Genomic DNA, 15,194 nt, shown 5'->3' with positions numbered 1-15,194 from the left:
GGACAGTATGGAGGCCTACAACTATATATGGGACAGTATGGTGGCCTACAACTATATATGGGGGCAGTATGGAGGCCTACAGCTATATATGGGGGCAGTATGGTGGCCTACAGCTATATATGGGGGCAGTATGGTGGCCTACAGCTATATATGGGGGCAGTATGGAGGCCTACAGCTATATATGGGGGCAGTATGGGGGCCTACAGCTATATATGTGGGCAGTATGGGGGCCTACAGCTATATATGGGGACCGTTTGGGGCCTACAGCTATATATGGGGGCAGTTTGGGGGCCTACAACTATATATGGGGACAGTATGGAGGCCTACAACTATATATGGGGACAGTATGGGGGCCTACAACTATATATGGGGACAGTATGGAGGCCTACAACTATATATGGGGACAGTATGGTGGCCTACAGCTATATATTGGGACAGTATGGTGGCCTACAACTATATATGGGGACAGTATGGGGGCCTACAACTATATATAGGGACAGTATGGGGGCCTACAGCTATATATGGGGACAGTATGGAGGCCTACAACTGTATATGGGGGCAGTATGGTGGCCTACAGCTATATATGGGGGCAGTATGGTGGCCTACAGCTATATATGGGGACAGTATGGTGGCCTACAACTATATATGGGGACAGTATGGGGGCCTACAGCTATATATGGGGACAGTATGGTGGCCTACAACTATATATGGGGACAGTATGGAGGCCTACAACTATATATGGGGACAGTATGGTGGCCTACAACTATATATGGGGACAGTATGGTGGCCTACAGCTATATATGGGGACAGTATGGGGGCCTACAACTATATATGTGGGCAGTATGGTGGCCTACAACTATATATGGGGACAGTATGGTGGCCTACAGCTATATATGGGGGCAGTATGGTGGCCTACAGCTATATATGGGGACAGTATGGAGGCCTACAGCTATATATGGGGACAGTATGGAGGCCTACAACTATATATGGGGACAGTATGGTGGCCTACAACTATATATGGGGACAGTATGGTGGCCTACAACTATATATGGGGGCAGTATGGTGGCCTACAGCTATATATGGGGACAGTATGGTGGCCTACAGCTATATATGGGACGGTATGGTGGCCTACAACTATATATGGGGACAGTATGGAGGCCTACAGCTATATATGGGGGCAGTATGGTGGCCTACAGCTATATATGGGGGCAGTATGGTGGCCTACAGCTATATATGGGGGCAGTATGGAGGCCTACAGCTATATATGGGGACAGTATGGTGGCCTACAGCTATATATGGGACGGTATGGTGGCCTACAACTATATATGGGGACAGTATGGAGGCCTACAGCTATATATGGGGGCAGTATGGTGGCCTACAGCTATATATGGGGGCAGTATGGAGGCCTACAGCTATATATGGGGAAAGTATGGTGGCCTACAGCTATATATGGGACGGTATGGTGGCCTACAACTATATATGGGGACAGTATGGAGGCCTACAGCTATATATGGGGGCAGTATGGTGGCCTACAGCTATATATGGGGGCAGTATGGTGGCCTACAGCTATATATGGGGGCAGTATGGAGGCCTACAGCTATATATGGGGGCAGTTTGGGGTCCTACAGCTATATATGGGGACAGTATGGTGGCCTACAGCTATATATTCGGGCAGTTTGGGGTCCTACAGCTATATATGGGGACAGTATGGTGGCCTACAACTATATATGGGGACAGTATGGAGGCCTACAGCTATATATGGGGACAGTATGGTGGCCTACAACTATATATGGGGACAGTATGGAGGCCTACAATTATATATGGGGGCAGTATGGTGGCCTACAGCTATATATGGGGGCAGTATGGTGGCCTACAACTATATATGGGGACAGTATGGAGGCCTACAATTATATATGGGGGCAGTATGGGGGCCTACAGCTATATATGGGGACAGTTTGGGGGCCTACAACTATATATGGGGACAGTATGGGGGCCTACAGCTATATTTGGGGCAGTATGGGGGCCTACAGCTATATTTGGGGGCACAGAGGGACCTAACAACTTTATGGGGACACAATGCGGGTCCTATTACTGTGTGTGACAATAAACATGGGGAGTCAGTAAATAGGTGGATATTGTACTGCAGAAAGGAGCCTAAAATGTTTGTTTGTCTGGTTCTGTGGAGACGTCTTGTATGGAAAAGTAAACAAATCCGGTTAAAGGAGACTAGAGATGAGCGAACTTACAGTAAATTTGATTCGTCACGGACTTCTCGGCTCGGCAGTTGCTGACTTTATCCTGCATAAATTAGTTCAGCTTTCAGGTGCTCCGGTGGGCTGGAGACTCTTTCCTAGGACTGTATCCACCTTTTCCAGCCCACCGGAGCACCGGAAAGCTGAACTAATTTACGCAGGATAAGTCATCAACTGCCGAGCTGAGAAGTTCGTGACAAATCAAATTTACTGTAAGTTCTCTCATCTCTAAAGGAGACGTCACCTTTAAATCAGAGGATTGGGGAGATAGAGAGAGGAAGAGGGGTCTGTGAGCATATGAGTATAAGCCGACCCGAATATAAGCCGAGGCCCCTAATTTCACCTCAAAAACTAAGCCTAGGGAGGGAAATGCATCATCCCCCGTCATCATCCAGACCCCCCCCCCGTCCATATGACCCCCTGTCATCATCCCCCCTGTCATCATCCAGACCCCCCCGTCCATATGACCCCCTGTCATCATTCCCCATCATCATCCAGACCCCCATCATCATTCCCCCTGTCATCATCCAGACCCCCCCCCCCGTCCATATGACCCCCTGTCATCATTCCCCCTGTCATCATCCAGACCCCCCTTTCGTTGTCTACTCACCTCCCCAGTTGTTGCTCTAGTAGCTGCAGGGACCATCCAGGGAGGGTGAGCCGGGCCGTCCATCTTCACTGCAGGGACCGTCCGCATTCCGGTGGGGAGGGTGAGCCAGTCCGGACCGTCCATCTTCACTGGGAGGCCCTCATCTCCGCTCCGGGCTGTCCCTGGACTAGTGACGCTGCATTGACACTACTGCGCAGGAACGTCCCTAATGTCACATGTCTGCTGCGCAGGGACGCCCCTAATGTCACATGTCTGCTGCGCAGGGACGCCCCTAATGTCACATGTCTGCTGCGCAGGGACGCCCCTAATGTCACATGTCTGCTGCGCAGGGACGTCCCTAATGTCACATGTCTGCTGCGCAGGGACGCCCCTAATGTCACATGTCTGCTGCGCAGGGACGTCCCTAATGTCACATGTCTGCTGCGCAGGGACGCCCCTAATGTCACATGTCTGCTGCGCAGGGACGCCCCTAATGTCACATGTCTGCTGCGCAGGGACGTCCCTAATGTCACATGTCTGCTGCGCAGGGACGTCCCTAATGTCACATGTCTGCTGCACAGGGACGCCCCTAATGTCACATGTCTGCTGCGCAGGGACGTCCCTAATGTCACATGTCTGCTGCGCAGGGACGTCCCTAATGTCACATGTCTGCTGCACAGGGACGTCCCTAATGTCACATGTCTGCTGCGCAGGGACGTCCCTAATGTCACATGTCTGCTGCGCAGGGACGTCCCTAATGTCACATGTCTGCTGCGCAGGGACGTCCCTAATGTCACATGTCTGCTGCGCAGGGACGTCCCTAATGTCACATGTCTGCTGCGCAGGGACGCCCCTAATGTCACATGTCTGCTGCGCAGGGACGTCCCTAATGTCACATGTCTGCTGCGCAGGGACGCCCCTAATGTCACATGTCTGCTGCGCAGAGACGTCCCTAATGTCACATGTCTGCTGCGCAGGGACGTCCCTAATGTCACATGTCTGCTGCGCAGGGACGTCCCTAATGTCACATGTCTGCTGCGCAGGGACGTCCCTAATGTCACATGTCTGCTGCGCAGGGACGTCCCTAATGTCACATGTCTGCTGCGCAGGGACGCCCCTAATGTCACATGTCTGCTGCGCAGGGACGCCCCTAATGTCACATGTCTGCTGCGCAGGGACGTCCCTAATGTCACATGTCTGCTGCGCAGGGACGTCCCTAATGTCACATGTCTGCTGCGCAGGGACGTCCCTAATGTCACATGTCTGCTGCGCAGGGACGTCCCTAATGTCACATGTCTGCTGCGCAGGGACGTCCCTAATGTCACATGTCTGCTGCGCAGGGACGCCCCTAATGTCACATGTCTGCTGCGCAGGGACGCCCCTAATGTCACATGTCTGCTGCGCAGGGACGTCCCTAATGTCACATGTCTGCTGCGCAGGGACGTCCCTAATGTCACATGTCTGCTGCGCAGGGACGTCCCTAATGTCACATGTCTGCTGCGCAGGGACGTCCCTAATGTCACATGTCTGCTGCGCAGGGACGTCCCTAATGTCACATGTCTGCTGCGCAGGGACGCCCCTAATGTCACATGTCTGCTGCGCAGGGACGTCCCTAATGTCACATGTCTGCTGCGCAGGGACGCCCCTAATGTCACATGTCTGCTGCGCAGGGACTTCCCTGCGCGGCAGCGTCAATGCAGCGTCACTAGTCCGTGGACGGCCTGGAGCTGAGAAGAGGGCCTCCCAATGAAGATGGACGGCCCGGACCGACTCACCCAATGCGCACGGTCGCTGCAGTGAAGATGGACGACCCCCCCACCCCCACACCAGTATGCCTAAAGCAATGTATTTTTTTTTGGTTCATTCGAGTATAAGCCGACGGGGGCATTTTCAGCACAAAAAACGTGTTGAAAAACTAGGCTTATACTCGAGTTTATACGGTATACTATAATCATTACAAAATGTCTCTAATATAGGGGTGCAATTTTTTGGGAATGGGCTGTAAAGGGGCACTCAGGCAAAAAAAAGAACCAATAGGATAGGGGATATGTTATAGATCATGGGGTCCGATGCTTGGGACTTCTTGCGATCTGGACGGGGCTCTGGCAGTCTGCTTGAAGGCGGACCGACCCCTGCATGGAGCGGCGGCCGACACTCCCCTCCATGTATCCCACAGAGATACACGGAGGGTGGGGGGTGTCGGCCACGGCATCCTGTGGGGGTCAGAACAGCTGCTTCCGGCAGACTGCTGGGGCCATTTTCCTGGAACCAAGTTAAAAGGGGAACCTTTATTTTTTATGATTTTCGCTGACGGCTCACCAGTCGCACCTATACCTCTATATGGACCCACACAGGTGACTTAAAGGGCTACTCCACTACTAGACATCTTATCCAAAGGATCGCGGGGTCCGGCTGCTGGGGCCCCAGGATCTCCCGCAGTATCGGGCGTTCTAAACAAAAGGCAGGTTCCTGGAGCAGTGGTTGTGACGTCACGGCCACGCCCCCTCGTGTTGTCGCGCCCCCTCCCATAGATACGAATGGAGGGGGTGTGGCCGTGTATCTCCGGCTCTTCCATAGATCTCCCAGCAGCAGGACGCCTGTGATCAGACATCTTATGCCCTATTCTTTAGATAAGATGTCTAGGGGCGGAGTACCCCTTTAAGGACCAGTGCACATACAATTCATCAGAAAAAGGCTCATGCACGGAACTTGCTGGGTGTCCTACAGTGGCCTCGAGTCCTGTGGATAGTGGATATATGTTTGATCAATGGGGGATCCGACCACCGAGACCCCCGCGATCTCCTGCCTGGCATCCCGTTTGTGTATCTCCGTCTCTCCCATAGAGATTCATGGACAGACATGTCGGGCACCTCTTGGTGCGATGGTCGACAGTAATCCCTGCACGGAGCGGAGGTCACCTGTGCCTGGAGAGATCTGGGGTGCTGGGCAGGAGATCACGGGGGGGTCCCGGCGGTCGGACCCCCACAATCAGACACTTATCCCCTATCCTCAGGATTCTTTGGAAGGTACCAGCGCCATCTTGTGTAGCGGTTCGGACATAAGTTTACAGTTTCTTTGTCGCTGACTGACCCCTGGTAGGAACCATAGCTGGGGTAACTGAACTAAGGCTTTTCGGGGTCTTTGGGGCAGAAGAAAGTGTCTAGGACAATTAAAGACATGGAATCTATGCAGAGTTACTGCAACATGAGTCCGCTCAGCGTACAAAAGGGAAGAGAACGACTCCAGGAAGACGTCACCTGTCAGTCACTGCTGGTATCTACTGCTATATGGTCTCTATATGGGGGAATATTAGTCTGTATATAATGTGTTAGATTCATAAACAGTATGGCGGTATTATTCAGTCACTATGTAGTGGTGATGGTATCAAGTCAACTGCTATAGAGTCAATATAGGGGGGAGGGGATAGTATTTACCCTGAAGTCCCAAAGATTCTAGTTACACCAATACTTCCCGAACATATTATTGCAGCCGGTGACTGAATAGAATCTGTGACCCTTCTCTGTATTTAGTGGTTACTACTCACCTGGGCGGTTACCTGTAGGAATGTCCTCCTTATACTGCTCATCACCGCTCACATCTGTCTCTTCTTCCACTTTTACAATTATCTCTGGAGCATTAATATAGAAGAGATCTTCCCCTGTAGGAATGTCCTCCTTATACTGCTCATCACCGCTCACATCTGTCGCTTCTTCTTTTATATCTGTAGCATTAATATAGATCAGATCTTTCCCTGTAGGAATGTCCTCTTTATACTGCTCATCATTGCTCACATCTGTCTCTTCTTCTTCCTTTATGTCTGTAGTATTAATATAGTCCAGAGCTTTCTTTGTAGTAATGACCTCCATATTCTGTTCATCCAGAGGACGGGGACACCTCTCTGGTGCTGTTCTCTTACTGGATCTGACTGTAGGGAACACATACAGAGACTGAATTCATTCTTTACATACAAATAATGAGAGGACGTGTGTATATAGTCATGTCTATTACCTGGTGATGTGAGGGGCTGCTGATCCTCCATCATGACCTGATCCTTGTACTGATCCTTGTGTCCTTCTACATACTCCCACTCCTCCATGGAGAAATAGACCGCCATGTCCTGACACCTTATAGGAACCTGACACATAATGATACAGTCATCATCCCGACCCCTCCAGTGGTGTTACTGTATAATGTCCCAGCATTCCCAGCAGTGTCACCTCTCCAGTCATCACCAGACCCCTCCATTACTGTATAATGTCCCAGCAGTGTCACCTCTCCAGTCATCACCAGACCCCTCCATTACTGTATAATGTCCCAGCAGTGTCACCTCTCCAGTCATCACCAGACCCCTCCATTACTGTATAATGTCCCAGCAGTGTCACCTCTCCAGTCATCACCAGACCCCTCCATTACTGTACAATGTCCCAGCAGTGTCACCTCTCCACTCATCACCAGACTCCTCCATTACTGTATAATGTCCCAGCATTCCCAGCAGTGTCACCTCTCCAGTCATCACCAGACCCCTCCATTACTGTATACTGTCCCAGCAGGGTCACCTCTCCAGTCATCACCAGACCCCTCCATTACTGTATAATGTTCCAGCAGTGTCACCTCTCCAGTCATCACCAGACCCCTCCATTACTGTATAATGTCCCAGCAGTGTCACCTCTCCAGTCATCACCAGACCCCTCCATTACTGTATAATGTCCCAGCAGTGTCACCTCTCCAGTCATCACCAGACCCCTCCATTACTGTATAATGTCCCAGCAGTGTCACCTCTTCAGTCATCACCAGACCCCTTCATTACTGTATAATGTCCCAGCAGTGTCACCTCTCCAGTCATCACCAGACCCCTCCATTACTGTATAATGTCCCAGCATTCCCAGCAGTGTCACCTCTCCAGTCATCACCAGACCCCTCCATTACTATATAATGTCCCAGCAGTGTCACCTCTCCAGTCATCACCAGACCCCTCCATTACTGTACAATGTCCCAGCAGTGTCACCTCTCCACTCATCACCAGACTCCTCCATTACTGTATAATGTCCCAGCATTCCCAGCAGTGTCACCTCTCCAGTCATCACCAGACCCCTCCATTACTGTATAATGTTCCAGCAGTGTCACCTCTCCAGTCATCACCAGACCCCTCCATTACTGTATAATGTCCCAGCAGTGTCACCTCTCCAGTCATCACCAGACCCCTCCATTACTATATAATGTCCCAGCAGTGTCATCTCTCCAGTCATCACCAGACCCCTCCATTACTGTATAATGTCCCAGCAGTGTCACCTCTCCAGTCATCACCAGACCCCTCCATTACTGTATAATGTCCCAGCAGTGTCACCTCTCCAGTCATCACCAGACCCCTCCATTACTGTATAATGTCCCAGCAGTGTCACCTCTCCAGTCATCACCAGACCCCTCCATTACTGTATAATGTCCCAGCAGTGTCACCTCTCCAGTCATCACCAGACCCCTCCATTACTGTATAATGTCCCAGCAGTGTCACCTCTCCAGTCATCACCAGACCCCTCCATTACTGTATAATGTCCCAGCAGTGTCACCTCTCCAGTCATCACCAGACTCCTCCATTACTGTATAATGTCCCAGCAGTGTCACCTCTCCAGTCATCACCAGACCCCTCCATTACTGTATAATGTCCCAGCAGTGTCACCTCTCCAGTCATCCCCAGACCCCTCCATTACTGTATAATGTCCCAGCAGTGTCACCTCTCCAGTCATCACCAGACCCCTCCATTACTGTATAATGTCCCAGCAGTGTCACCTCTCCAGTCATCACCAGACTCCTCCATTACTGTATAATGTCCCAGCAGTGTCACCTCTCCAGTCATCACCAGACCCCTCCATTACTGTATAATGTCCCAGCAGTGTCACCTCTCCAGTCATCACCAGACCCCTCCATTACTGTATAATGTTCCAGCATTCCCAGCAGTGTCACCTCTCCAGTCATCACCAGACCCCTCCATTACTGTATATTGTCCCAGCAGTGTCACCTCTCCAGTCATCACCAGACCCCTCCATTACTGTATAATATCCCAGCAGTGTCACCTCTCCAGTCATCACCAGACCCCTCCATTACTGTATAATGTCCCAGCAGTGTCACCTCTCCAGTCATCACCAGACCCCTCCATTACTGTATAATGTCCCAGCAGTGTCACCTCTCCAGTCATCACCAGACCCCTCCATTACTGTATAATGTCCCAGCAGGGTCACCTCTCCAGTCATCACCAGACCCCTCCATTACTGTATAATGTCCCAGCAGTGTCACCTCTCCAGTCATCACCAGACCCCTCCATTACTGTATAATGTCCCAGCATTCCCACCTCTCCAGTCATCACCAGACCCCTCCATTACTGTATAATGTCCCAGCAGGGTCACCTCTCCAGTCATCACCAGACCCCTCCATTACTGTATAATGTCCCAGCATTCCCAGCAGTGTCACCTCTCCAGTCATCACCAGACCCCTCCATTACTGTATAATGTCCCAGCAGTGTCACCTCTCCAGTCATCACCAGACCCCTCCATTACTGTATAATGTCCCAGCAGTGTCACCTCTCCAGTCATCACCAGACCCCTCCATTACTGTATAATGTCCCAGCAGTGTCACCTCTCAAGTCATCACCAGACCCCTCCATTACTGTATAATATCCCAGAAGGGTCACCTCTCCAGTCATCACCAGACCCCTCCATTACTGTATAATGTCCCAGCAGGGTCACCTCTCCATTCATCACCAGACCCCTCCATTACTGTATAATGTCCCAGCAGTGTCACCTCTCCAGTCATCACCAGACCCCTCCATTACTGTATAATGTCCCAGCAGTGTCACCTCTCCAGTCATCACCAGACCCCTCCATTACTGTATAATGTCCCAGCAGTGTCACCTCTCCAGTCATCACCAGACCCCTCCATTACTGTATAATGTCCCAGCAGTGTCACCTCTCCAGTCATCACCAGATCCTTCCATTACTGTATAATGTCCCAGCAGTGTCACCTCTCCAGTCATCACCAGACCCCTCCATTACTGTATAATGTCCCAGCAGTGTCACCTCTCCAGTCATCACCAGACCCCTCCATTACTGTATAATGTCCCAGCAGTGTCACCTCTCCAGTCATCACCAGACCCCTTCATTACTGTATAATGTCTCAGCAGTGTCACCTCTCCAGTCATCACCAGACCCCTCCATTACTGTATAATGTCCCAGCAGTGTCACCTCTCCAGTCATCACCAGACCCCTCCATTACTGTATAATGTCCCAGCAGTGTCACCTCTCCAGTCATCACCAGACCCCTCCATTACTGTATAATGTCCCAGCAGTGTCACCTCTCCAGTCATCACCAGACCCCTCCATTACTGTATAATGTCCCAGCAGTGTCACCTCTCCAGTCATCACCAGACCCCTCCATTACTGTATAATGTCCCAGCAGTGTCACCTCTCCAGTCATCACCAGACCCCTCCATTACTGTATAATGTCCCAGCAGTGTCACCTCTACAGTCATCACCAGACCCCTCCATTACTGTATAATGTCCCAGCAGTGTCACCTCTCCAGTCATCACCAGACTCCTCCATTACTGTATAATGTCCCAGCATTCCCAGCAGTGTCACCTCTCCAGTCATCACCAGATCCCTCCATTACTGTATAATGTCCCAGCATTCCCAGCAGTGTCACCTCTCCAGTCATCACCAGACCCCTCCATTACTGTTAAATGTCCCAGCATTCCCAGCAGTGTCACCTTTCCAGTCATCACCAGACCCCTCCATTACAGTATAATGTCCCAGCAGTGTCACCTCTCCAGTCACCACCAGATCCCTCCATTACTGTATAATGTCCCAGCAGGGTCACCTCTCCAGTCAGCAGCTCCATCATCTTGTTGATGAGTTCTCGGATCTTCTGTTCACCCATTTCCTCATGTATCAGGGAGTGAGGTGGGGTCCCAGGGATTGGGCTCAAGGTTCTTCCCCATCCTTCACACACAGGGGCCCGACAGCACCCACTAGAGGACTTCTTCACTACTGTGTAATCCTGTGTATGGAGAGACACATTAATATCACTACATACATTCCCAGAATCCCTCACCTTTCCAGTCATATCCATCTGTTATTACATAGATAAGAATGAGGTCATGTGACATCACTCCCAGAATCCCTCACCTCTCCAGTCATATCCATCTGTTATTACATAGATAAGAATGAGGTCATGTGACATCACTCCCAGAATCCCTCACCTCTCCAGTCATATCCATCTGTTATTCCATAGATAAGAATGAGGTCATGTGATATCACTCCCAGAATCCCTCACCTCTCCAGTCATATCCATCTGTTATTACATAGATAAGAATGAGGTCATGTGACATCACTCCCAGAATCCCTCACCTCTCCAGTCATATCCATCTGTTATTACATAGATAAGAATGTGGTCATGTGACATCACTCCCAGAATCCCTCACCTCTCCAGTCATATCCATCTGTTATTACATAGATAAGAATGAGGTCATGTGACATCACTCCCAGAATCCCTCACCTCTCCAGTCATATCCATCTGTTATTACATAGATAAGAATGAGGTCATATGACATCACTCCCAGAATCCCTCACCTCTCCAGTCATATCCATCTGTTATTACATAGATAAGAATGAGGTCATGTGACATCACTCCCAGAATCCCTCACCTCTCCAGTAAGCCGGAAGAGTATCTGTAGGGTGAGGTTTATGATCCTGTCGGCCATCTTGTTCCTGTCTCTCTCCATGGTTGATGGGTCATCCAGGAGAATTCTCTTATATAGAAGATATCAGCAGAGGATCCTGGATTGGAGAAACCTGAAGGGAAGAAGAGGAGACGATGATAAACCGCACCAGATTCTATGGAGAAATAAAATCCATTTCCTGGAGATAATCTGGGGAAACATCTGAGGAGACATTATAGTCACAATGATTTCGGATGAGTTCTCCTCTATGATGACGTCCTTGGAAATTTACCAGAAAATCTTTCAGAATCTTTGGCGGCAAAGAATCAAATACAGAAGAACAAACACCGAGAACACGAAAAGAAAGACAAGAAGGTAAAGAAAAGAGAAGGAAAAGGGAGGATAGAGGGTGAAGGGAAACAAGGGGGGAGGAGCATAAGGCGGGAATGGACGACCAATCACATGACCCAGCAATATAGCAGAGAACACGCTGGATGACACAACAGGACGGCGACTCCACAGGATCCTGGAATCACATCCACGGGGGCCACGTCTGGTAGAATCTATCATGAGACTCATGGATGGCGACTAATCTATCACCTTGGACACCAGAGCCGGAGGAGATGGGAAGATTTATAGGATGTGGGAGATGAAGGGTTAATGTATCATTTTACTATATTTTATCTATAGATCAATGTCTGTCCCCTCCCTCAGAGAGAGGAGAAGATGTCTGGGGGCGGAGTCACCTTTATAGGGGTTCATTGTGTCACCTCACAGCCACACCCCCTTGTGATGTCACAGCCACACCCCCTCGTGATGTCACAGCCACACACCCCCTCGTGAAGTCACAGCCACACCCCATCGTGATGTCACAGTCACACCCCTCGTGAAGTCACAGCCACACCCCCTCGTGATGTACCAGCCACACACCCCTCGTGATGTCACAGCCACACACCCCTCGTGATGTCACAGCCACACCCCTCGTGATGTCACAGCCACACCCCCTCGTGATGTCACAGCCACACCCCCTCGTGATGTCACAGCCACACCCCCTCGTGATATCACAGCCACACATCCTCTCGTGATGTCACAGCCACACCCCTCATGATGTCACAGCCACACCCCCTCGTGATGCCACAGCCACACCCCCTCGTGATGTCACAGCCACACCCCCTCATGATATCACAGCCACACACCCCCTCGTGATGTCACAGCCACACACCCCTCGTGATGTCACAGCCACACCCCCTTGTGATATCACAGCCACACCCCCTCGTGACGTCACAGCCACACCCCCTCGTGATGTCACAGCCACACCCCCTCATGATGTCACAGCCACACCCCCTCATGATGTCACAGCCACACCCCCTCGTGATGTCACAGCCACACCCCCTCGTGATGTCACAACCACACACCCTCGTGATGTCACAGCCGCACCCCCTCGTGATGTCACAGCCGCACCCCCTCGTGATGTCACAGCCACACACCCTCTTGATGTCACAGCCACACCCCCTCGTGATGTCACAGCCGCTCCCCCTCGTGATGTCACAGCCGCACCCCCTCGTGATGTCACAGCCACACACCCTCGTGATGTCACAGCCACACCCCTTCGTGATGTCACAGCCGCACCCCCTCGTGATGTCACAGCCGCACCCCCTCGTGATGTCACAGCCGCACCCCCTCGTGATGTCACAGCCGCACCCCCTCGTGATGTCACAGCCACACCCCCTCCATTCATGTCTATGGGAGGGGGCGTGTCGGCAGAGCCTGGATCCACAGAGGAGTCGGCCCAGTTCTCCATAAACCTCCTTCTACAAGATGGCGGCGGCCGGGGAGACATGTGGACACCGCGGGGAGAGAACCAGACGGAGAAGAAGAACCTGACATATTAGAGGTAAAGACATAACAGGAATAGGGCCACAAGGACAGGAGGGCGGGGCTTCTAGCTGGGGGCCAACTGGGCGGAGATATAGGAAATGAGTAAAGATGGCGGAATAACACAAACAGCAGCAGAAACAAGACAATATATTAACCCTTCTCTCACCAGGAGCAAAGATAAAATAATATTATAGTAAAAAATACATAAAAATACATAAAAATAATCCCCAAAGGAGAAATCACAGGATGAGGGGATCGGCCTCTATATAGGGGAGGGGGTGCGATTAACCCTTGTAAGGTTTTATTGTCAGTACAATGCATGGGTCATACCGGTGTGCGGGGGGAGGAATATACCATCTGTGCTGCTGGAGGGACGTAAGAGAATCCTGACAGGGAGAGAACACACCTACCTGTATCTGTAGAGGAGCCGTGTACTTACAGGACCTGCGATGATGTCACCGTCATGTGATCAGTCACATGGAGGAGGAGTCACATGATCAGGGGCTGCTGCTCTAGGCTCATCTGCTCAGTGTTTGCAGGACTCTGCTGTCACATGACCATCATCACAGGTCCTTCAACTACGATCACTTCTCGACAACACTGCTGAGCTCCGCCCACTGATGTCACATGATCCTCCTCACAGGTCCTTCCGCCGCAGTCACATCTTTACTGCTAAACTTTACCCCCAAATGTACTGGTCACATGATTGTGACATCATCACAGGTCCTACACCTCCAGCATGTAGCAGATACAGAGCAGGTCCTGGTGGGGCAGTCACTGCTGTTGTGTTGTGTGTGGAGATCTCTCAGAGCAGCAGCCCCTGATCATGTGACTCCTCCTCCTCAATGTGACTGATCACATGACGGTGACATCATCGCAGGTCCTGTAAGCACACGGCTCCTCTACAGATACAGGTATGTGTGTGCGGTCACCATCAGATCAGGATTATTGGATATGTTATTAACCCTTAAAAGACTATTGAAGTGACAAATAACATCCTCTATCGAGAGGATAGGGGATAAGTTAGAGATTGCAGGGGTCGATATGCTGGGATCCCCCACGATCTCCTGTCAGTTTGCCCCATCAGTTTGCAGGAAGCAGGCGATCCGACCCCCCACAGGAAGCCGCTGCTAAAGCACCGAAGCGTTTTGGCCGCCACTCTGTGCAGGGGTTGGCTCGCCCACTTCCTGTGAACTGTCGGGGACCCGTACAAGAGATCGCAGGGGGTCCCAGCAGTCAGACCCCCGCGATCTATAACTTGGCCCCTATCCGTTGGTTATTTTTTTACTACAGAACTCCTTTAAGAACATGCGGTACATTTACGCCCTGTGCCCCATATGGGATTTAGAGCTTAGGAGCTATAAGCATCCAGGCACCGCTAATGATTAATCCATTAAAGGTGTACTCTGCTTCCCCAGTGTTCCGAACGCTTGGAGCGGGGGTTGTGCTGGCATAGCCACGCCCCTTGTTCTGTCACGCCCTCTCAATGCAGGTCTATGGTAGGAGGCGTGTTTGTATAGTGAAGGGCTGCAGGTCACCTCCCCGCCCATCCTGTCATCTGGTTAATTTCTTCTCTGGGTATTAGCCATTTCTTCCATACAGCAATCTAAGATGGCCGCCACTGTGGTCCCTGTGGCTGCTTCTACCTCCTTCCTTACGGTCACACAGCCTGCACACAAGGCACAGTGGTAACATATGGTCTCTCCTCAGAGGATTCTCCCTCAGCCTTCTCTGCTCGGGGCCCCTCTGTTCTATCCCCTTTGTTACCAC

At 51.1% G+C, this 15,194-nt stretch overlaps 2 protein-coding genes across 2 annotated transcripts in view; both read left to right on the top strand.

The window, feature by feature from the left end:
• Positions 1–15,194, top strand: part of LOC130298020 (oocyte zinc finger protein XlCOF7.1-like) — a 54,463-nt gene that overhangs the window by 30,803 nt on the left and 8,466 nt on the right. The gene's annotated exons all lie outside the window — the stretch shown is intronic.
• The window catches only part of LOC130298011 (oocyte zinc finger protein XlCOF7.1-like), an 89,991-nt gene continuing 88,700 nt past the window's right edge, over positions 13,904–15,194 (top strand). The window contains exon 1 of the mRNA XM_056550892.1: positions 13,904–14,338. The gene's annotated coding sequence lies outside the window, so the exon portion shown is untranslated. The remainder of the gene's footprint in view (positions 14,339–15,194) is intronic.

Source organism: Hyla sarda, assembly GCF_029499605.1.
Source record: "Hyla sarda isolate aHylSar1 chromosome 1 unlocalized genomic scaffold, aHylSar1.hap1 SUPER_1_unloc_16, whole genome shotgun sequence".
Classification (NCBI taxonomy): domain Eukaryota; kingdom Metazoa; phylum Chordata; class Amphibia; order Anura; family Hylidae; genus Hyla; species Hyla sarda.
The sequence above is the reverse complement of the archived record's forward strand: the minus strand, read 5'-3'. Positions and strand labels throughout refer to the sequence as shown.